The following is a 22,977-nucleotide window of genomic DNA, read 5'->3' on the forward strand; positions in this document are numbered from 1 at the left end:
AAACTTTAATATATATATTTAAAGCTCCTGCTGTAGAAATAAGTTGAGAAAACAAAGAATGTGAATTGTGCAACATAGAAAAAGAAATCAGCCCAGGTGAAACAGGAAATTTCATGCCATTCAAACTTTGACCATTTCTTAATTTTTGAAAATCATATGGGAAAGCAAAGGGGATTACCTACATCAATAGAGGAAGACGGGCCATACATAAAATATTATAAAATGGATATATAATAATATAAGAGCACCTAAACAAGCATTGCACAAACGGTCAGTGCTTCAAGGAAGCATCATTGACCATGGCTGTGGTATAGGGAACCAGGTAAGGAGACTGCCTTTAATGGCCTGGTTGGAGTCCTAGCAATGTAAATAACAAATTCCCCTTGCATATTAATTTTCCCCTCCCTTCTGCAGGGTGAATATCTAGCTTTTATTCTGTGATCAGCATTAAAACTAAAGGTTAGAACTTTGAATTCAAGCTTGTGGATTGGTTACCAACTGGAAGCCCTAGCGAAATTTGTTCCTGGCTGGCTATTCTAGGCAGTAGCAAAATGATTGTATTCTATATCCCCAGCAGGTCACAGAGTACATGCTGTGCTTTACAGGTCTAAGTTTAAAGTGTATTTCCCTTCCCACCTGTGCTCCATTACCATGCAAATTTAAATTAATTATGGAGGTTAAGAGTTTCATATTTTTTCTACCATAGAACATTTATATTTCTAATTCCTCAGTTTCTCTGTATTTGCTCTTTTCTCTTTGCTATCATTCTAGTTGTCTACAGTCACAGTTTCACAAGCTCATATTTTTCAATCTGTATTCATATCAAAACATCTATGACTGGTGGTATATACGATTCTACAAAGGTTCCATGCAGGGGGGTAACATTCCAGAAACATAAAACCTCAAGATGGGTCCCTGGACCACAGAAGTCCTCAAATGCAAAGAGGCCAGTCTCTACAGAACATCAGCTAGTTCCATCCCCCATCCCACATTATTGAGAGCCCCTTTCAACATGCAAAAGTTAGAATGGGCTTAGTCCAAATACTCCTAAGGAGTGGGAGAAAGAGCAAAGGTGATGGTGAAGTTATACAGAGAAGGTAGGGTTTAACAAATGAGTATGAGTGCTGAATCATTATACTGATATTTCTTTTAGTCTTTAGTATCTTAGAGCAGCTAGAAGTAAAAACCTAAAATGGTGGTATTGTAACCCATACCAAACTCTGAAATCTGTTCTACAACTAATTGTTGCGATGTGCTTTGAAAGTTATTGCTTTTATTGTATTTATGTTTGTGCCGGTTTGGATCTATGGTGTACCCCGCAAAAAGCCATGTCCTTTAATTCTTATACAATATTGCTGGGTAGGGGCTTTTTGATTATCCATGGAGATGTGACCCACCCAACTGTGGGTGGTAACTTTTGATTAGATGGGTTCCATGAAGATGTGTCTCCACCCATTCAAGGTGGGGTTGCTTACTGGAGTCCTTTAAGAGGGGGCCATTTTGGAAAAAAGCATTAGAGTTCAGGCAGCTAGAGACCTTAGGAGATGAAGAAGGAAAATGCCCCCAGGGGAGTTTCATGAAACAAGAAGCCTGGAGAGAAAGCTAACAGAAATTGCCATGTTTGCCATGTGCCTTTCCAGTCGAGAGAGAAACCCTGAATGTCATTGGCCTTCTTGAACCAAGGTATCTCTTTCTGGATGCCTCAGATTGAACTTGCTTTAATTTGGACATCTTTATGGCCTTAGAACTGTAAACTTGTAAATTAATAAATTCCCCCTTTAAAAGCCATCCTGTTTCCGGTATGTCACATTCTAGCAGCTAGCATGAGAACAATGTTATTTTTTACAAAAAAGAAAAAAAAAGTTTCTTCTAGCCTCCAGTGTTTTGGAGAAGCTAGAAGGAAAAATCTGAAATAATGGAATGATAAGCCATAACCAACTCTGAATTCTGTTCTGTATCTACTTGTTGAAGCGTATTTTGAAAACCATTGCTTTTTCTTTTGTTTTTATATATGCTATACTTAACAATAAAAAATGTTTAAAAAAAAAAAGAAAACCAGCTATTAGTCATTCTTTTTTGTTGTGTTGTTCCTTTTTCTGCCATTTTTTCCTTTAAAAACAAATCTTCTAAAATAATGAAATTACTATAAAGAATGCCAGAATGTGACTATTACATCATCCACAGGTGAATCACAGCATGTGATTTTTAATAACTAAACTTTATGGTAAAGATTCATGATACTACATCAGTTTCCATTTGATATTTCGTTTGGAATGAAAAACTTCCATAAAAGCAAAATGATGTTATTTATCATATATTTCAGAAAACCTAGGGTCTCTTTCTTTCTCATATTCTGTAGAGTTTAAAGTCTAATAAAAAAGTGTGAAGGATTATCTTTACTAAAGTAAAAATATCATGATGTTAAATATGCCAACATGTTGATTTGTACAGATTGGTGTGATCCGCCCCTCTCAGGGACTGGGGGAAATGTAGAAATATTAAATTTCCCCACCGGGTGAAGACCTGATATTCTTGTAAGCATTGGGGACTGCCGATTTGATGGGCCAGGCCCTCAATCTTGGGACTGGCCCTTATGACACTTATTCCTGCAGAGGAGAAGCTAAGCCTACTTGTAATTATGCCTCAGAGTCACCCCCAGAGAACGTTTTCTGTTACTTAGATGTGGCCCCTCTCTCCAAGCCAACCTGGCAGGTGAACTCACTGCTCTTCTCACCACATGGGACATGACTCCCAGGAATGAGCCTAGACCCCTGGCAATGTAGGAGTGAGAAAGCCTTCTTGACCACATAAAGGGGAAGAGAAATTAAACAAAATAAAGTTTCAGTGGCTGAGAAATTTCAAAGAGTCGAAGGTCATCCTGGAGGTTATTCTCATGCAATGTATCGATATTTCTTTCTGATGTTTGGTGTACTGGAGTAGCCAGAGGAAGACTTGAAACTGTTGACCTGTAATCCAATTGCCTTAATTCTTGAAGGTGATTGTATAACAACAGAGTTTTTAAGGTATATCTGTGTGATTGTGAAAACTCGGAACTGACATTCCCTTTATCCAGTGCATGGACAGATGAATAAGTAAAAAAAAAGACAAAAAATAAACAATAGAGGAGATAGTGGGTATGGAATGTATTGAGTGTTCCTTTTTATTTTTATTAAAAAATTTTGGGGGGGAGTAATGAAAATGTTCAAACACAGATTGTGATGATGAATGCACAGCTATATGATAATACTGTGAACCACTGATTGTACACTTTGGATTATACAGAATATGAATATATAATATATCTCAATAAAAATAAATATTATGCCAACAAGCTGATTTAGAAATGTTAAGTCACTTATCAAAAAGCAAAGAAAGCTAAATCAGATGAAGACAAGTTTTTAAGGTACTGATTATGCAATAATCAAAGTTAACTGAGGGAATTATGACTTACTAGATGAGGAGTTTCTGTCTGAGAGTTAAAAAAGAAAGGGTAATAAATGTTGGTGATGGAAGTACAATATTGTGAAGATAATTATTACCACTGAATTGTACACCTGAATGTGGTTTAAATGGAGAAAAAAATGTGCTCTGTATTTGTTAACTGCAATAAAAAATTAAACAAAAAAAGTAAGAGGGTAGGGTGAGGCATGGTGGTTCAGCAGGAAAAGTTCTTGCCTGCCATGCTGGAGACATGGGTTCAATTTCCGATGCTTGCCCATGCAAAAAAAAAAAAAAAAGTAAGGGGGTATATGTATCAATGACACAATGGACAAAAAATAATAATAACTAATATAACTAATTATTTCAAGAAAAACCATCAATGGTCTATTTTTATGATATATTAACATTGATGTTTAACATCTTACTGTATAGAATTTAAAAGTTGAATTCTATTTTTAGAAGAGTTAAACCAAATAGATAATATTTTTAATTTCTTTTAAATTAAATTAAAGAGCTAAAAATGGGCTTTCAGTTGTATCTGAATTTTGAAAAGAATCATCTTTCCAATAGCTCAGTTTCTGAGTGGATACTACATTTGATATGTATAGATTTACATGGAGCTTTAAATGATTAAAACTATACCCAATGTTCTTTATGTACTCAATTTAAGTCTTAGAACCCTCTAAGTTTCTACTTACAAAGACACTAATAAAATTAAGCACTAGATATGGATTGCTTTGTGTGTGCATGTGTGCATCCATACATATGTGACTATGTGTGGGTATATCCTTATTTACTCCGTTCCTAACTGGGCTATGCCCTCTGTTGATACATCTTTGATCAGCAGATATGAAAGAAGAATCCTGGAGTATGAGATTTCATGACATTTGTGGCCTGCAGCACCACAGAGAAGGGATGTAGCCAGGTACAGAAAGCACTATCTGGACATAATTCAGGCTCTCAGAAATAGGCTGTTCTAGTTTGCAAGCTTCCAGAATGCAATATGCCAGAACTGGAACAGCTTTTAAAGGGTGGGTGGGTGGGGGAATTTATTAAAGTTGCAAGTTTACAGTTCTAAGGCTGTGAAAATGTCTCAATTAAGGCAAGGCTATAAAAATGCCCAAATTAAGGCATCCAGGGAAAACACCTTGGTTCAAGAATGCCAATGATGTTCAGGGTTTCTCTTTCAGATAGAAAGGCACATAGTGATGTCTGCTAGCTTCCTCTCCAGGCTTCTTCAATGGCTTCTCCAGGGCTCTATCTGTTCTGTTGGCTCTGTCGGTTTTGGTGGCTCTAAAGTGTTTTCCAAAATGGTTCCCTCTTAAATGGCTCCAGTAAGCAACCCCACCTTGAATGGGTGACAGACACATCTCCATGGAAACCATCTAATCAAAGGTTTCCATCCACAACTGGGCGGGTCACATCTCCATGGAAACAATAAAAAAGTATCCCACCCAGCAATATTGATTAAAGGATTAAATTAATTAAATCAATTAAATATTGATTAAATGAGGATTAAAGAACTTGGCTTTTTTGGGGGTACACAATAGCTTCAAACCAGCACATAGGCTTACAGCCACATTCAATTCAAATAGAGAACTGAAAAAATACAATCCACTGCACTCACAATGTTATAATAATGCATAATCAGAAAAGCAAGAGTGAAACCACTTGTAGCATCCCAGAGCTGGAAGAGATGTCATGGGTATCTTTGGTAGACCCCTCATTTTATAGATGCAGAAACCGAGGAACAGCGGGTGACAACATGCCCAAGTTCACACAGCTAGTAGGCAATCGAATGGGGAGTACCACCCATTTCTTCTTAATTATCATATTAGTGTTCTTTCCACACCAGTGGTTTCCAACTTTTGTGATTTGAGTGGTCTTGATCAAAAAAAATCAGGAGCATACCCAGTATGTTCATATTCTTATTTGTTTCTAAGTTCTACGCATATACTTCTCAGTATCAAAATTCTCACTATGAAACATTCAATACATAGAAAAATTGCAAAGATGAAATTCAATATTAAAAAAAAGAAGTACCAATATTTTCTTTCTATACTTCTATGGTTTGCTTTCATGGACCCCCCACTTTGGAGAGCATAACACCCTGTCACACTGTCTCTAAGGACTCCAACTTTGATTTGCTATTCCTGAATTTATTCTTATAAACTGGTTAAGAAATCATCACAGTCTAGTTGACATTAAAGCATTAAAAAATTCATTAAACTTAAAGTAAAATGCTGGTTCCTTAAAAGTATGTTTATAATCACCATGTAATTTGGGGAAATTGTCCCAGGTTTCCCAGGAGAAGTAAACATATTCATACTTATTTTAAGGAAAATGGAGTATTGGCCATATTATTTTCTGGCAAGTCTATCAGTATGTTTCAGAAAAATGATGCACTGTGGGCACTGTCTTTACTAACTGTGCTCCCAAAGTCAGAATTACCATCCCTATATATGCATAGTTAAAATGAAGTTATTGCTCAAGTTATTTTTTTAAATAGTGTTTTTCCAGATAAATTCTAGGGATATACATTTACATATTCACAAAATATAATTCTTTAATGTGGAATGTCTGTATGATTTGTTCAGTACATCTTCCATGGAGATGTCAATGCTTATAATACTCCCTACCTGTGAATATTTTAAATGTTGAAATAAAAATAAATAATGTGCAAATAAATGAAAAAATGAAGTTATTGGTTTTCCTCTCTGTCTTTCCTACTGCCTGTGACTTCTCAAGGGGAGGGATGGTCTCAGCATCTTTGTATCCACAGGACCACACCCAGTGCCTGACACTGCTTAATAACTCCTCCTGTCATCATACCCCAGGCTAAAAGATTCCCAACTCTGGCCTCACATCAGAATCAGCTGAAGAGCTTTTACGAATGATCAATGCAAAGGTAGGACTTCCACATGGTGCAGTGAATAGTTCGGCAGCTCTTCTCCTTAAACAGACATGATCCTGAACCCTCAATCTTGAGGTTTGTTCATATGAAACTTATCTCCGCAAAGGATAGGCTAAGCCTACTTAAAATAAGGCCTAAGAGTCACCTCCCAGAGAACCTCTTTTGTTGCTCAGATGTGGCCTCTCTCTCTCAGCCAACATAGCAAGCAAACTCACTGCCCTCCCCATCTCTACATGGGACAACAACTCCTAGGTGTTAAAACCTCCCTGGCAATGTGGGACAGAAATCCTAGAATGAGCTGGGACTCACTATCAAGGGATTGAGAAAACCTTCTTGACTGAAAGGGGGAAGAGAAAAATGAGACAAAATAAAGTGGTAGTGGCTGAGAGATTTCAAATAGAGTTGAGAGGATATCCTGGAGGTTATTTTTACACATTATATAGATAACCTCTTTTTTAGTTTACGCTGTATTAGAGAGGCTAGAGGGAAATGCTTCAAACTATAGATCTGTGTTCTGGTAGCCATGTTTCTTTAAGATGATTGTATAATGATATAGCTTTTGCAAAGTGATTTTATGATTGTGAAAACCTTGTTCTGATGCTCCTTTTATCTACGGTATGGACAGATGAGTGGAAAATATGGATTAGAAATGAATAAACAATAGGGGGAACAAATGTTAAAATAAATTGAGTAGAGGGAAATACTAGTGGTCAATGAGAGGGAGAGAAAAGAGGCATGGTATGTATGAGTTTTTTCTTTTTATTTCTTTTGCTGGAGTGATGTAAATGTTCTGAGAAATGATCATGGTGATGAATATGCAACTACATGATGATGATATTGCGAGCCATTGGTTGCACACCAAGTATGGAATGTTCATACATGTTGTTCTTGAAAAGCAGATGCCTTATGGAGCACCTCTGTCAGCTGGGAAGGCATGTGGCTGGTTTCTGCTGTTCCTGTTCCTGTTTCCGTTGCTTCCAGGTTCTGATGTCAGTAGTTTCCTCTCTTTCTGTGGGCCTTCACTTAGTTACTCCGAGACACAACTCTCAATTATGGCTGGCTTAGCCTCTCATGAGAAGCCACATGGCAATGTCTGCTGGGCTCTGCCTCTGTCTAGGCATCCATTCACTCTGTTGGCACTCCAAACATCTCCAAATATCTGTTGTCTGTCAGCTCTGAAGTAACTGTTCATCAAGCACCTGCATCTGAGGTTTCTTCAAAATGTTTCCCTTTTTAAAGGACTCCAGTAAATTAATCAAGACCCATCTTGAATGGGAGTCACATCTCCATCTAACCAAAGAGGCATACCCACAATTTGGAGATTATCTAACCAAACGGTCACACCCACAACTGGGAGTGTCACATCTCTGTGGAGATAATCTAATCAGAAGAGTTTCCACCCTACAATACCGAATCAAGATTAAAGGACATAGCTTTTCTGGGTACACATTTTCAAACTAGCACAGTCCTTATAGGGTGGAAAAAGCCAGGAAACGAGCAGGTTTGCTGCAAGAGAGAGCTGACCTGATTTGGAACAGAGCATGAAAAAAACCACTTCCAGGGGCATTGTCAATAACAGCAGCAACCTATGTGGAAGAATATCAGTTCAGCTAGCCTAAGGTTGCCACCATGGTTGGGACAAGCAACAGACAGATAGACCAGTCAAAAATTTAAGAGGAAAATCTGGGAAATAAGACAGTCATAGGAGACATTCGTAAGCCCTCCACACACCTGGGCAGGAGGAAATAGACCTGGCTTAAGCTAGCCACATATCATTGGCTGATTATGAGCCTGTGCTCACATGCAGAGGAGAGGCAGGATTGCCTAGAAGTAAGCAACGCTGAGACATACTTAAAAACCATCTGAACTTTAAATGCACTCCACATCACACACACAGATCCAGTGCTGGAGTGTGGAAACTTTAATGGCTTGAGATGTTTAGCCACAACTTCTGACCAATCACTGGTTGTTCATTAATCTATGCAGTGTGATCCCTGGGAATTCAGGTCTAAAAATGAAAACAAGAATTGAATAAAAAAAAAAAAGCTGAGCAGAGACATATGTAGCAAGACAGTGCAGATAAACAAATATGTATCCCAGCAAGTTATTAAACAGAAACAAAAACAAAAATGTAGTTATAACACCCCTGGAAGGAAATTCAGAATCCAGAATTCCTACAGTATATTATTTAAAAGGCCAATTTTCAAAAAGAAATTATGAGACATGCCACAAATTAAGAGTGTTACCAATAGAAAAAAAAAGTAGTAATGAAAGTGTCTGAGTGGGTCCCAGTGGGGGATTTAACAGAAAAAGACTTCAAAGCAATAATTATAAATATGTTCAAAGATTAAAGGAAACCATTTTAAAGAATTAAAGGAAAGTACTATGACAATAACTACACAGCTACAGAATGTCAACAAAGAAATAGAAATTATAAAATAGAATCAAATGGATAGTCTGTAATTTAAAAGTACAATAACTTAAGCAGAAATTTACTAGAGCAATATAACAGCAAGTTTTAGACAGAAGTATCAGTTAACTTGAAAACAGATCAGGAAAAATTACCCAACCTGAAGAACCAAGAGAAACAGTAAAGAAGAAAAATTATAACAGCCTCAGAGACCTGTGGGGCAGCCTCAAACACATCAATAAATGAATAACGGCAGTGCCAGAAAAACAGGGGAGAGATAAAGAGCAAGAAAATATTCTCGAATAAACAATGGCCTAAAATATCCCAAATTTGATGAAAAGTATTTATCTGAAGATTGAAGATGCTCAACAAATCCAAGTAGGATAAACACAAAGAGACTTACACACAGACATATCATAATCAAACTGCTAAAGACCAAAGTCTGGAAGAAATCTTAAAAGTAGCAAGAAAAAAATGATTCATCACAATCAGAGATGCAATAATATCATTAATGGCTGACTTTTCATCAGAAACAATATATACCCCAAATCATTAGTATGACATATTGAACTGTCTGGAAAAAAATTTCAATAAAAATTCTGTCTCTAGTAAAACTATCCCTCAAAACTGAAGGTGAAATAAACACTTTCCCAAAGACAGATAAGTCACTGCTAGCAGGTTAGCAGGTGAGTCTTACAAGAAATGCCTCAAATTGGAAGGAAATGACACTGTAAAGTAACTTGAATTCACAGAAAGAAATGAAAAGCATCAGTAAAGATAAATAACTGGGTGAAAGAAGATATAGATATATAGATATATATTCTCTTAATTCTTTAAAAGGCAAAATATCATGTAAGAAATACTTAGCACAGTGCATTGTTGGGTTTATAACATACAGAGTTGTAATATACATTACAATTGTACAAAGGAATGGAGAGGAAATGGAGCCATGTTGGAGCTAAGTTTCTATATTTTATTTGAATTTAGTATTAAACTAAACTTAATAGTGATAAATTAAAATGTGTAATTAATTCCTAGAATAATTACTAAGAAAAATATACAGTAAAGAAATAAAGGAATTAAAATACTGCACTAAAATATCTGTTTAGTAAAAAACAGTGCAATAAAGAGGGGAAAAAAGAACAAAAACAATGCCTGATATACACAGAAAAAAATTCAGTGGCAGACATAAATTGAACTGTATCATTAATTTCATTAAATGTGAATGAACTAAAACTCTAAGGAACAGGCAGAGATTATCATAATTCAACTCTTTACTGCTACAGGAGACACACTTTAGATTCAAAGACACATATGGAATAAGTATAAGGATGAAAAATAAATACCATGTATATAGCAACTATAAGGTGCTGAAGTCAAGAAACATTACTGGAGACAAAGAGGAACATTTTTTAATGAAATGAGGGTCAATTCCTCTGGAAAATAAAACAATTATAAATGTATATGCATGGTGGGAGATTGAATAATGTTCCCCACAAAGATGTGTTCAAGTCCTAACAGTCAGTCCTGTGGGTATGAACCCATTTGTAAATAGGATCTTTAAAGATCCTATCAAGATAAGGCCAAACTGAATCAGGGTAAGCCTTAATGCAGTATGACTGGAATACTTACAAGCAAAGGAAATTTGGATACAGAAATACAAATTACAAGAGGAAACAGAAAGAGACAGATCACCATGTGATGGAGGAAAGATTGCTTGCCAGCAATGCTACAGAATTTGGAGACGGCACAGCCTACTAAAACTTTGATTCTGGACTTCTAGCCTACAAACTGTGAGCCAATAATTGCTGTTGTTTAAGCCAACAGCTTGTGGCACTGGTCATAGCAGTCCTGACAAACAAAGACATGCATCTAACAAAAGAAATCCAAAATACCCGAACCAAAAAATAACAACATTGAAAGGAGAAATTGATAACTGAAAATTAATAGTTAGAGACTTCAATATTCCACTCTGAATAATTGATAAAATAGACAAAAAATCAGCAAGGATATAGGAAACTTGAATAATACTATCAGCCAATTTGACCTGACATTTCTAGAACACACCAACCAATGACTGCAAAGTATTCTTTCTTTCCAATATTCTCCAGAATAGATTACATGCTAGGCCATAAAACAATCTCAATCAAGTTAAAAGGATTAAAATCATAAAAAATATGTTTCCTGACAGAATTAAATAAGAATGAACAACAGAAATTGAGAAAATCCTCAAATATCAAGAAATTTAAAAACATTTCTAAGTAATCCATGGGTCAAAAAAAGAAATCACAAGAAAAATAAGAAAATATTTTTACCTGCATGAAAATGAAAACACACATAACAAAATTTATGGGATATAGAGCAGAAATCAATGACACAGAAAATGGAAAAACAACAGATAAAATAAATGATACAGAAACTGCTTCATTGCAAAGACCAACAGAATTGACAACACTTTGGACTGACCATGAACAGAGAGAGAGAAAGAGAGAAATTATCAAATCAAGAATGCAAAAGGAGCCATTGCTACCAATCCTACAGAAATTAAAAGGTGCACAAGAGAATATTAGAAACTTTATGGCAACAAATTAGACAATTTAGATGAAATGGACAAATTCCTAGAAAGATTCAAATTGACTCAAGAAGGGACAGAAAATCTGAACAGCTAGCTCAATATCAAGTAAATAAATTGATTTAGTAATTTAAATCTTCCCTCCATGAAGTCATCTAAATGGCTTAACTGATTAATTCTGTCAAATATTTCAAAAGAAAAATGACACCAATTATTTCAATAAACATCATACAAAATTCCTTAAAAAACAAACAGAGGAGCATCCAGATTGCAGCACAGGGGGAGGGCTAGGTGGAGGGATGAAGCATTTGTGCATAAGGCTGAAGGAGGGGCAGTTCCAGCATGAAGAGGAGAGCTGGTGTGGAAGCAGCATGAGGAGAAGATGATCATTGGGTTCTACTATGGCACATGGAACAAGCCATCCACTCCAGAGTCAAATTCATACAGTTGAAAGAAGAACATCATTCCAATATCTTTTGTCTGGCTTTTAAGAGTGGGAACACCAAAGTATTCACGGGAGAAAATGACGAGAAACTTATTCTCCATGATGTTGAAAGCAATAAGACACTGGATGTGTCTGTCCATGAAGATGTGATGTATAGCTTGTCAGTGAGCCTGGTGAATGACAACATTATGCTAGCTCCTCAGATGATAGCCAGATTCTCATTTGGGACATGTGGGAATCTCTCATGGAGAGCCTTTCTACCTGGCAAACTATCCATCAACCTTTCATAGAGTCATGCTTAAATCCTCTGGAGCCCAGGTTGCTGGCCCTAGCCAATTCAAAGGAAGGAGTGGGACTCTGGAATATTAAAAAATCTCGGAGTTTTCTCCTACCCTATGGTGGCAACCTGTCCCTCCAAAGCACCATGAGTGTGCGATTCAATAGCAGTGGACCCAGCTTCTGGTCCTGAGGTGTCACCTGCCCACTGTATGGATGACAACCACTCCCACCTGCCTGTGTTCCTTTAACATTCAGGGCTATTTTAGGTCTTGCACCATAAAAAGCTACTGTTTTGCAGGACATCGTGACAAACACATCCTTTCATGCACTGACGATTTCAACCTTTACATATGGAGAATTCCTGCAGATTCAGAAAGAGGTGGCCTTGGTAGGGGAGTCATACTGCCAAAAGAGCATCAATTTGATTTAATATCCATACCTATATGATCTGTTCTTCTGGTCTAGAAAGGATTATTAAGATGTGGAGTCCATATAAGCAACCAGGATGTACTGGAGACCTCGACAGTCAGATTGAGGATGATTCTCGCTGCCTCTATACCCATGAAGAGTATACAAGCCTGGTGCTGAATAGTGTGAGTGGCCTGTCACATGACTATGCCAACCAATCTGTCCAGGAAAACCCCCAGATGATGATCTTGGTGCGCCATGAGATCAAGGGTTGGAAATCTGACTCAGACAGTGTCCTCAGACACCCTGTACCAGCCTCCAGCTGTACACTGGTATGAGCAAGCATTTGGGCTACACCAATTCAGAATCCTCATCCTCACTGCCCTGCTCCATACCCCCACAGCAGGTGAGTCTGCTGAAATGCCTTCCACCCGGGGCTCCTGAGGGTCACCACCAAAAACACAGTGACATCAACTCCACTACCACCCACATGCAAGGATGCAGCCTCTTGCCAGCAGTGCCTGTCTGCTCTGTGGTGCCACCAGGACAAGTACCTCCTGGTCCTTTCCAGTGAGTTTAATTCTGAAGAAAATACCTGCAAGGTTGAACTAGTCATTGATCTCCTCTCCTGGCTGTGATCACCCAGCCCTGAAGATGAGTCCACCTGCTCCAGCAGCTCAGAAGATGAGGAATTGCTGAATGAATATCAAACATTGAGTTTCCACCCAGCAGCAGAATGCCATGCGGCACCAACAGAAGGTACCATGAGAAGAAAAGCCCAGTGCCCCAGCCAAGCCCACCAACACCTATACTGGAGAAGACAACTATGATTACTCTCAGATCAAAGTGGGTGACTTCTCCTTCTCCCCCACTTCCCTCTTGAACAGAACACTTCCACTCTGGAGATTCAGCCAAGCTGGGCATCTTCAACTGCTGACATAGAGTACGTTGAGCAAAAGATTTATAAAGCTTACAAGTGGCTCTGCTACTTCTATATCATCTATTCAAATAATAAAGATGGAGGGACCTCCCTAGTGACTGGGGAAGCAGATGCCAGGAGAGCAGAAACCAACCACAAGGGCAACCCAGCCCCTTCTTCCAGTGAGGAAGCCTACCTAAACAGAGCTGTGATCCAGAGGAACCAGGACCTGCCTCCTGAAAGCCTCAGCAGAGATGCTTTTAAAGAAGAGACTTCTACTAGAAACTTCAACAATGGCCCAGGCCTCGAGCACAGCAGCCACTCTTGGGTAGAGGTGCCAGAGGGCACATCTCAGGACACTAACAACAGTGGATCTGAAATGGCTGTGAGCCCCCCAATGCTGGAATGAGAGAGGATCCCTCTGATCCTCCAGCCACAGGCAGCAGCAGGAATGTCCATGGCTATAGCGGCCTCAAAAGGCACTGAGTCGATTTGGAATATGCTGATTCATAAAATCCCTCCTCAGAGAAGGAGTTAATACAAAGGGGGGAAAAGCTACAGAAAGTAGGTTTACAAAAAAACAAATCTGCTTAGTAAACACAGAGGAAAGGATTTAAAAAAAAGAATTAAAGGCACATAAATCCAGGACCTCTGATGTGTCTGATGCTGCTCCCTTCTGTTCAATGATGAGTCTGAATGGTTAGCTGGCCATTGGCTTGTGCTATCTTAACAAAGGGAAAAAAATCCAAGTTACTCCTTTCTAGTGGGGGCTGAGGATAGCGTACCCGTGCCAGGTTTTGTTAAAGTAAATCCTTGTTGAGACATGTGACTTGTTTTTGCGTGTGTGTGTGTGTGTGTGTGTGTGTGTGTGTGTGCACTGACACACCTAAGTCCAGCCTCTCTGCCCGGCTGTCTCATAAGACTTTTCTTTTACTTTTTGCCTTGAAAGGATCTATGGATAGGCGGTTTTTGCCATCTCACCCTGCTGACATGCCATAGGTGTTCTGATCTTGATGATGATGAGGATCTGCTAAATTAGAGTTGTGCTGCCAGTGAGTTGTGGATTAGTTTGCCGGAAGAATGGAGAGGAGAATAGAAACAGGCCTCTTGTCCACTGACTGTACTGGAGAGGGAAGCATGGGTTGCTTTTTTAAAGAAACCTTCCATGTTTGCGCTCAGTAGCACTTCTTCACTGAGTATTTAACATGAACATACTAAAAGTAAAACATGTTTAATGCTAATGAGAGATTAGCACTATAAGATCTTGGTCCTGTAAGATCAAATCCCTGATAAATTTCAATGTTTGTAAATTGAATAATACTGCAACACACAATGTTTGGAGGCCATAAAATATAACTAGTTGATAACACAGTTTAACCAGTTAGGTGGTAGTTCCTAAGAGGCACTCAAAGGGCTAGCAGGTGCTTCCTTGGCCCCTTGTAATGGAGTTTAGCCAAACTGTAGAAAGGGAAAAGACAGCTCTCAAGAGCTTTGTGCTTAAACTACTAAAGTGAATGTTTATAGTTGGGATAATGAAAAAGTGTAGTGAAGAAGAGTGGGTGGTACTTTAGTCACCCCAAAACCATTGGTCAGAATTGACAGGACTGGTATCTTCCCTCAGACTTGCAATTGATAGAGGCTGTGATGTTCTGCAGAACAGGAGACATCTCGAACTTGGCTGATTCTTACAGAGAAGGTCTGTGAGGAGGCAGAGGAGCCCTCTTTTAGAAAAGCCCTCTTTTAGAGAACCCCCCTTTTAGAGAAGGACCTGATCTGCTGGAACTGGGACCCAGGGAGACAGTCTGTGGAGGATGAAGATTTGGAGGGATTCAGGCACTGGGGGAAAGGGGACTATTTGTGAAAGGAAGGAGATATCTAAGCCAAAGGAGATATCATCTTGCTGAGTTTTTGCAAAATGAAAGATGTGCCTGGTCTGTGTGATGTGACTTGAGTGTGATAACAATTTCCTGGAAGAAGGAGATGTTTTCTGTGTGAGTAGCATTGAGGATGTTTACAATCTAACAACTGTAATCTTATTAGAATAATGTGAAAGTGATTCTGTAACCAACACTATAATTAGTTCGGATTTGTAATCAAAATGGTTTTATGATTTGTCTTTGATTATTCACAGATAATTGTAAATTACGGCTTTATAAGCCCAAGACATTTTACATTTGATTTTCTAAAATTTATTAAATTGGTCCTTTTTAATCCTTTAAAAAATAAAAAACAGAGATGGAAACACTTCTTATTCAATGAGGCCCATATTACCTGATAACAAAGCAAACAAAGATATTAAAATAAAAGAAAACTACAGACCTATATCCCTAATGAACATAAATATAGAAATCTTTCACAAAATATTAGCACACTGAATTCAGGAACACATAAAGCATATATAAACCAGTGGAGTTTATCCAGGAATGCAAGATTGGTTTAACATTTGAAACTCTATTAATGTAATACACCTCATTAATAAAGAGGTGTATTAATAAAGAACAAAACCATATTATCACCTTAACAGATGTAGAAGAGCATACAACAAAATTCATCATTCATTCATGATATAAGCTCTCAACAAAATAGAAACAGAAATTTTAACCTGATAAAAGCAATCTATGGAAAACCTACAGTGAATATCATAGTTAATGTTAAAAGACTGAATGCATTCCTCCTAAGACTGGTAACAAGGCAATGATGCCTGTTCTTGCCACTTCTATTCAATAACATACCAGAATTTCTAGCTAGGGCAATGAGTAAAAAAGGAAAAAAAATACACACATACACACAAGGAAGGAAGAAATCTACCTTTAGTTCCAGAAGACATCATGTATATATAGGAAACCCTAAGGAGTCCACACACAAAAAAATGCTAGTACTAATTATTGAATTCTGCAAGGTCACAGGACACAAAGTCAAAACACAAAGATCATTTATATTTCTACATACTAGCAATGAACAACCCAAAAATAAAATTTAGAAAACAATTCCACTCACAATAGTATTAAAGAGGATAAAATACGTAGGACTAACTTTAACAAAGAAACTCTTGTATATTGAAAATTACAAAATTTTAAGATAAGTGAAAGAAGACCTAAAAAATAATAAACATTCAGTGATCATGGAAGAATCAACATTGTTAAGATGGCATTCTGAAAAACTGATCTACAGGTATAGCATTATCCTCATCAAAATTCCAGCAGGCTTTTTATTTGTAGAAATGGAAAAGCTAATCCTAAAATTTATATAAAAATATGAGTGAATTAAGTAGCCAAAAACATTATGTGAAAGAAGAACTAAGTTTGAGGATGTACATACATCCAAATTTAACATAAAGCAAAAGTAATTAAGATGTAATATTGGTGGAAGGTCAGGCATATAGATCAATGGAAAAGAATTGAGAGTCCAGAAATAAACCCTTACATTTCTGGTCATTTGATTTTTGACAAACATGTCAAAGGATTTTAATTGGGAAATGACAGTGTTTTCAACAAATGGTTTTGGGACAACTTTATATTCATGTGTAAAAGGATGAATTTAGAATGTTGCCCACAACATATAAACAATAATAATTCAAAATGGATCATAGTTTAAATTGTAAGAGCTAAAAAATAAAACTCTTAGGAGAAAAGATTAGAGAAATTGTTCAAGCTGTTATGTTTGTTAGAGTTCTTAGAGATAATACCATGATCTACAAAGAAAAAAAACCGATGAATTATTAAACTTGACTGAAATTCAAAAGTTCTGGTCTTTGAAAAACATTGCTAAAAGAATGAAGAGTCAAGCTACAGAATGAGAGAAAATACTTATAAATATACATCTAATAAATAACATATCTAAAATATTTAAACAATTCTGACACCTCAATAACAAGGAGAAAAAAAATGTAATTAAAAGATGGGCAGAAGTCCCAATCAAGATGACAGAGTGGGAAGCTTTAGAGCTCTGTTCCCCCACAGAAGTTTTGAACAACCAGCAAAAAACTCTCAAAAACATCTTTCTCAAAGCTCCAGATAACAGTTAAAAGGACTACAGAAACAGAGCAAGCACCAAATCAAGAAGACCACTTAAAAATGGCAGGTTCTAAATGTTAAAATGGATTTAGTTTGAAATGCTAGTGGTAAATGAAAGCGAGGGGTAAGGGGTATGATATGTATAATCTTTTTTTTTTTCTCTCTGTTATCATTTTTTTTTTATTTCTGTTGTCTTTTTATTTCTTTTTCTAAATCGATGCAAAGGTTCTAAGAAATGATGAATATGCAACTATGTGATGATATTAAGAATTACTGATTATATATGTAGAATGGAATGATATCTTAATGTTTTGTTTGTTTTAATTCTTTTTAATTAATAAAAAAAGAGAAAAAAATGGCAGGTTCTTATGATACTCTGGCTGACCTCTCTCTCACTGCATACTGGCTCAATGCAGAGCTGACCCACTGTCCCTATGCAGATCCCTGATTCCAGTTCCAGAGGGGGCAAAGTAATCCTTGTGTGTAAACTGGGAGCATGAATGTCTGTTCCAAATCTATCTGGTGGTGGACGAAAGGACTTGTTGTCTCAGAACTTCCCTTGCATATAGAAGGTACTCACTGAGCTTTCCTACAGAATGCTGTGGGAGAGCAGTTAAGTAGATGCCAGGGTAAGGGTTCACTGGCTGTAGAACATACAGTGCAGTGCACAGGACCATGAAGAAGCTATTTCCTAGAAAAAAAGGGACATTTAGAACCATATAAATGTAGGGATTCCTATGGTCAAATGAGCATATCCAAGACAAGATGCATGTGCAGGAAGGACTGAGGAGGCCCCCATACTTTGGCCTGGAGCTGTTCTCTTAACTCATTGTATGGATAAACTCTGATGGATAGCACTTGTACACATCAATCTGCAAAGACTGGGAATAGTGTGTTCTTTTTTACCTTCTTTTACTTACCTTTGTCTGTTTCCATTCGAAGAAAGGTGTTATAAAATAGCTAGATACAAGCAGCCTGGAGCTAGCAGAAGAAAGAATCTGTGAATTTGAAGATAAGACCACTGAAGTCAACCATTCTGAGGAGTAGAAAGAAGAATGAATGAATAAAACTGAGCAGAACTTGAAGAACCTGTGGGACACTATCAAGTGTACCAATATATGCATTGTAGGAGCCCCAGAAGGTGAAGAAAGAAAGGGGCAGAGAGAATATTCAAAGAAATAATGGCTAGAAACTTACCAAATTTAATGAAAGACATGAATATAACATCCAAGATGTTTAACAAACTCCAAACAAGATAAACCCAAATAGACCTACTCTGCACCATATAATAAACTATTGAATGCCAAAGATGAGGACAGAACTCTGAAAGCTGCAAGAGAGAAACAACATGTCACGTACAAGGGAGCCTCAATAAGGTTAAATGGCAACTTTTCATTAGAAACCAGGGAAGCAAGAAGGCAGCGGGAAGACATATTTAGAGTGGTGAAAGCAAAAAATTTCCAACTAAAAATTCTGTATCTGCCAAAACTTTCTTTCAAAAATGAGGGAGGGATTAAGACATTCCAATATAAACAAAAGCTAAGGGATTTTGTTACCACTAAACCAGCCTTACAAGAAACATTAAAGGGAATTCTACAGGTTGAAAGGAAAACCTACCAGAGAACTGACTGAAGCCACATGAATAAATAAAGATCTCCAGTAAAGATAAGGCATGAATAAATATAAGCACCAAAATTAATATATTTTTTATTTTTAACTCCATGTTTTACTTCCTACAAGATATAAAAAGTAAATGCATAAAATATAATGATAAATCAATGGTTTTGGACTCATAATGTATAAATGTGTAATTGTAATAAGAACTACATGGAGGTGGGGGGTCAGAGGGGTATAGGAACGAAGTTTATGTATACATCTGAAGTTAAGTTGGTACCACTGCAAACGAGCTTGTATAGGTTATTTTTTTTCTTTGTATGTTGTACGGCGGGGGTCACATTTCATTCATTCTTTTTCCATGTGAGTATCCCCTTATTGTAGCACCATTTGTTGAATTTTTTGGTTTTGTTTGCTTGTTTGCTTGCTTGCTTGTTTGGGAAATGCATGGGCCAGGAATCGAATCTGGGTCTCCCACATGGCAGGTGAGAATTCTACCACTGAACTACCCTTGCACCCTCTATATAGGTTTTTGGATATTAAATTTAAGCCCCACAGTAAACACAAAAAGAATATCAGAGAATATGCAAACTCATAGAAACAGAAAGTAGAGTACAAGTTACCAGGGATGAGGGGCAGCTATGGGTACTTAATGTGAAGTAAGTATAGGGCTTCTGTTTGTGATGACAGGAAAGTCCTAGTAATGGGTGGGGGGTAAGGTATTGTGACATTGTGAATATGATTAATCCCACTGAATTCCATGCTTGGGAGAGGCTGGAATAGGAAGATTTATGTGATATATATATATATATATATATATATATATGTTCCCACAATTTAAGAAAAAATAAAGAGAAACTAAGGAGATAATGACAACTAAATATAAAACATGGTAATGGATAGAATCTAAGAACGGAGGAGAAAAAGCTCAAAAGGGCATTATGAGGACGTAAGAATAAATGGAATATAGAATAAAAGCTTTATATCAATGTTAAATTTCTTGAATTTGATAACCACACATGATCATAAGCAAATATTCTTGTTCATAGGAAATATACATGGAAATATTGTGTGTTCAAGGGTTATGATATGTGCAACCTGCTTTCAAATGTTCAGAAAATGAGAAAGGTGAGGAGGGAGGGAGAGACAGAGGGAGGGAAAGGGAGAGAATGGAAAGTATGAAAGAAGAAAGAGCAAATTAAAATTGGTGGATCTGGGTATCTAGGGATAGGGTACAGTATGTAGGAGTTCTCAATATAGCATTTGTATTTTTTTGCAACTGTCCTATAAGTTTGAAATTATTTCAAAATAAAAGTTTTTTTAAAAATAGAAGATTTGAACAGACATCTCACCAAAAGAAGATATATAAATGGCTAATAATCACATAAAAATATGGGCAACATGATTTTTCATTAGGTACACGCAAATTAAACCACAATGAGACCCCATTACACATCCACTAGAATGTTTATAATAATAGATAGATAACAAATGTCGGGAAGTATGTGAATAAACGGGAATCTTCATACACTGCTGTGGAGGTGTTAAACGGTACACCCACTTTTGAAAACAGTTTAGTAGTTTCTTTTTGTTGTTGTTCCACCTATTATTTATTTATTTTTAATCCATATGTTTTAGTTGTCTGTCAATAAGGTAGATAAAAGGAGCATCAGACACAAGGTTTTCACAATCACACAGTCATATTGTGAAAGCAATATCATTATACAATCATCTTCAAAAATCAAGGCTACTGGAATACAGCTCAACAGTTTCAGGTGCTTCCCTCCAGCCACTCCAATACACCATACACTAAAAAGGGATATCTATATAATACATAAGAATAATATCTAGGACAATATCTCGACTCTGTTTGAGATCTCTCAGCCACTGAAACTTTATTTTATGTCATTTCTCTTTTCCCCCTTTTGATCAAGAAGGCTTTCTCAGTCCCATGATGTTGGGTCCCAGCTCATCCCAGGATTTCTGTCCAATGTTGCCAGGGAGATTTACACCACTGGGAGTCATGGCCCAAGTAGTGGGGAAAGGCAATGAGTTCACTTACCAAGTTGACTTAGAGAGAGGGGCCACATCTGAACAACAAAAGAGGTTCTCTGGGGATGACTCTTAGGTATAATTATAAGTATGCTTAGCTTCTCCTTTGCAGGAATAAGTTTCATAGGGGCAAACCCCAAGATCGGGGGCTCAGCCTATTGAGTCCCCACTGCTTGTGAGAATATCAGGCATTCCCCAGATGGGGAAGTTGAATATTTTCTCCTTTCTCCCCAACCCTCCAAGGGAACTTTGCAAATACTTTCTTCTTATTTTTATTTTTTTTTTAACATGGGCAGGCACCGGGAAACGAACCCAGGTCCTTGGGCATGGCAGGCAAGCACTATTACCTGCTGAGCCACCGTGGCCCGCCTTGCAAATACTTTTTTATTCTCTGCCCAGATTACTCTGGAATATATTGGGGCATCACACTAACCTGTACAAACCAACAGGATCTTATGACCTATTCAAGATTCCAAGTACTGATGGTGTTCAAATAAAGTGATCATATAACTTAAATTAGATAATGCACTACCCAAAATATAAATTTTGTACCAAATAAACATCCCTTCCTTTGGTCTCACACAGAAGTTGAAGTTTTAAAATATGCACCACATCATCCTTTACCCTGTATTCTGATTAACTTTGGTCCTATCCAAACCAGATTCATTCATATCTCTAGTTGAAGTCTAAAAACTCACTTTTTCAACTTTTTAACAGTTGCTGTATGGGGTAATGCTAACTTCCATAGCTTCAGTGCTCTAACTCACAGCCTCAGGTGACACATACGTCCCCGAAGTGTCAGGGAATGACCAGGCTATACTCAAATAGCTTAGTATCTCAGAATTTAGAAATAACAATTACAACTCCTGAATATATATGACTGCTGTAAGAGCTTACAATCTAGCTACAATCTACAATCTAACCCTTTACAATAGGCCCCAACCTGATAATCCATGTTCTCGACTTCAATTCTCCAAGTTTGTACATTATAATTAGTCCATATGAGTAAGGTGGTAGTTTCTTTAAAAAGTTAAAAAATAAGCTGAGCATACAACCTAGCAATTCCACTTCTAGGTATCTACTCAAAAGAAGTGAAAACATATGTCCATACAAAGACTTGATGTGAATGTTCATAGCTGTATTATACATAACAGCCCCAAACTGGAAACAATCTAAATGCTAATCAATTGGAGAATGAATAAGCAATGTATGGCATATGCATTCAATGGATTATCATTCAATAATAAGAAGGAATAGACTATTAATACATGCTTCTACATGGGTGAACCTCAAAATGATTATGCCAAAGACAGGTCCATCTTCCACTTGGTTCTCAAAAAATGTTTATGGAATGAATTACTTACTGTGATATATTTTTAATGGAGTGATGGTGCATGGCTGAAACAGAGAAAGTGTGAGAATGCCAAGAAGAAAACCAGGGGTATGCAAACATACAGAAAGAAAGATAAAGAAAGCTATAAAGAAAAAAAGAAAGAAAGAAAACAGCAACAGTTGGGTATTTTGAGTATTCATCTATAAAATCCAAGTTTTGCAATATATTGATAATGTCTGAAGCAGTGTATGGAGGTTGATTATACCGTATTTCCCATTGTTGTGTATGTTTGACATTTTTCATAATAAAGTGCTTTTGTTTGTTTGTTTGCATGGGCAGACACCGAATAAAGTGTTTTTAAAAACAAAAAATAATGTCCACAGTCCAGTTCAGACCAACCAATTCAGAACTTCCAAGAGTAGAGCCCAGTTATCAGTTTTATTTAACAGTTCTTCAGGAGCTTCCAGTCAGTCAAGGACCAACCACTGTACAAACACAACAGTATTAACATCCAGCACCTGGCATCAAGTGAGTATGGAGTCCAGATTGGGGCACAACATCAACAAGCAGATCTGCC

At 37.2% G+C, this 22,977-nt stretch overlaps 1 protein-coding gene and 1 pseudogene across 3 annotated transcripts in view; one reads left to right on the forward strand and one right to left on the reverse strand.

Moving 5' to 3' along the window:
- Nucleotides 1–22,977, reverse strand: part of MYOM1 (myomesin 1) — a 190,403-nt gene that overhangs the window by 126,478 nt on the left and 40,948 nt on the right. The window lies entirely within an intron of this gene.
- On the forward strand, nt 11,737–13,797 carry LOC143662769 (DDB1- and CUL4-associated factor 5 pseudogene; annotated as a pseudogene).

Source organism: Tamandua tetradactyla, chromosome 18 (assembly GCF_023851605.1).
Source record: "Tamandua tetradactyla isolate mTamTet1 chromosome 18, mTamTet1.pri, whole genome shotgun sequence".
NCBI lineage: Eukaryota > Metazoa > Chordata > Mammalia > Pilosa > Myrmecophagidae > Tamandua > Tamandua tetradactyla.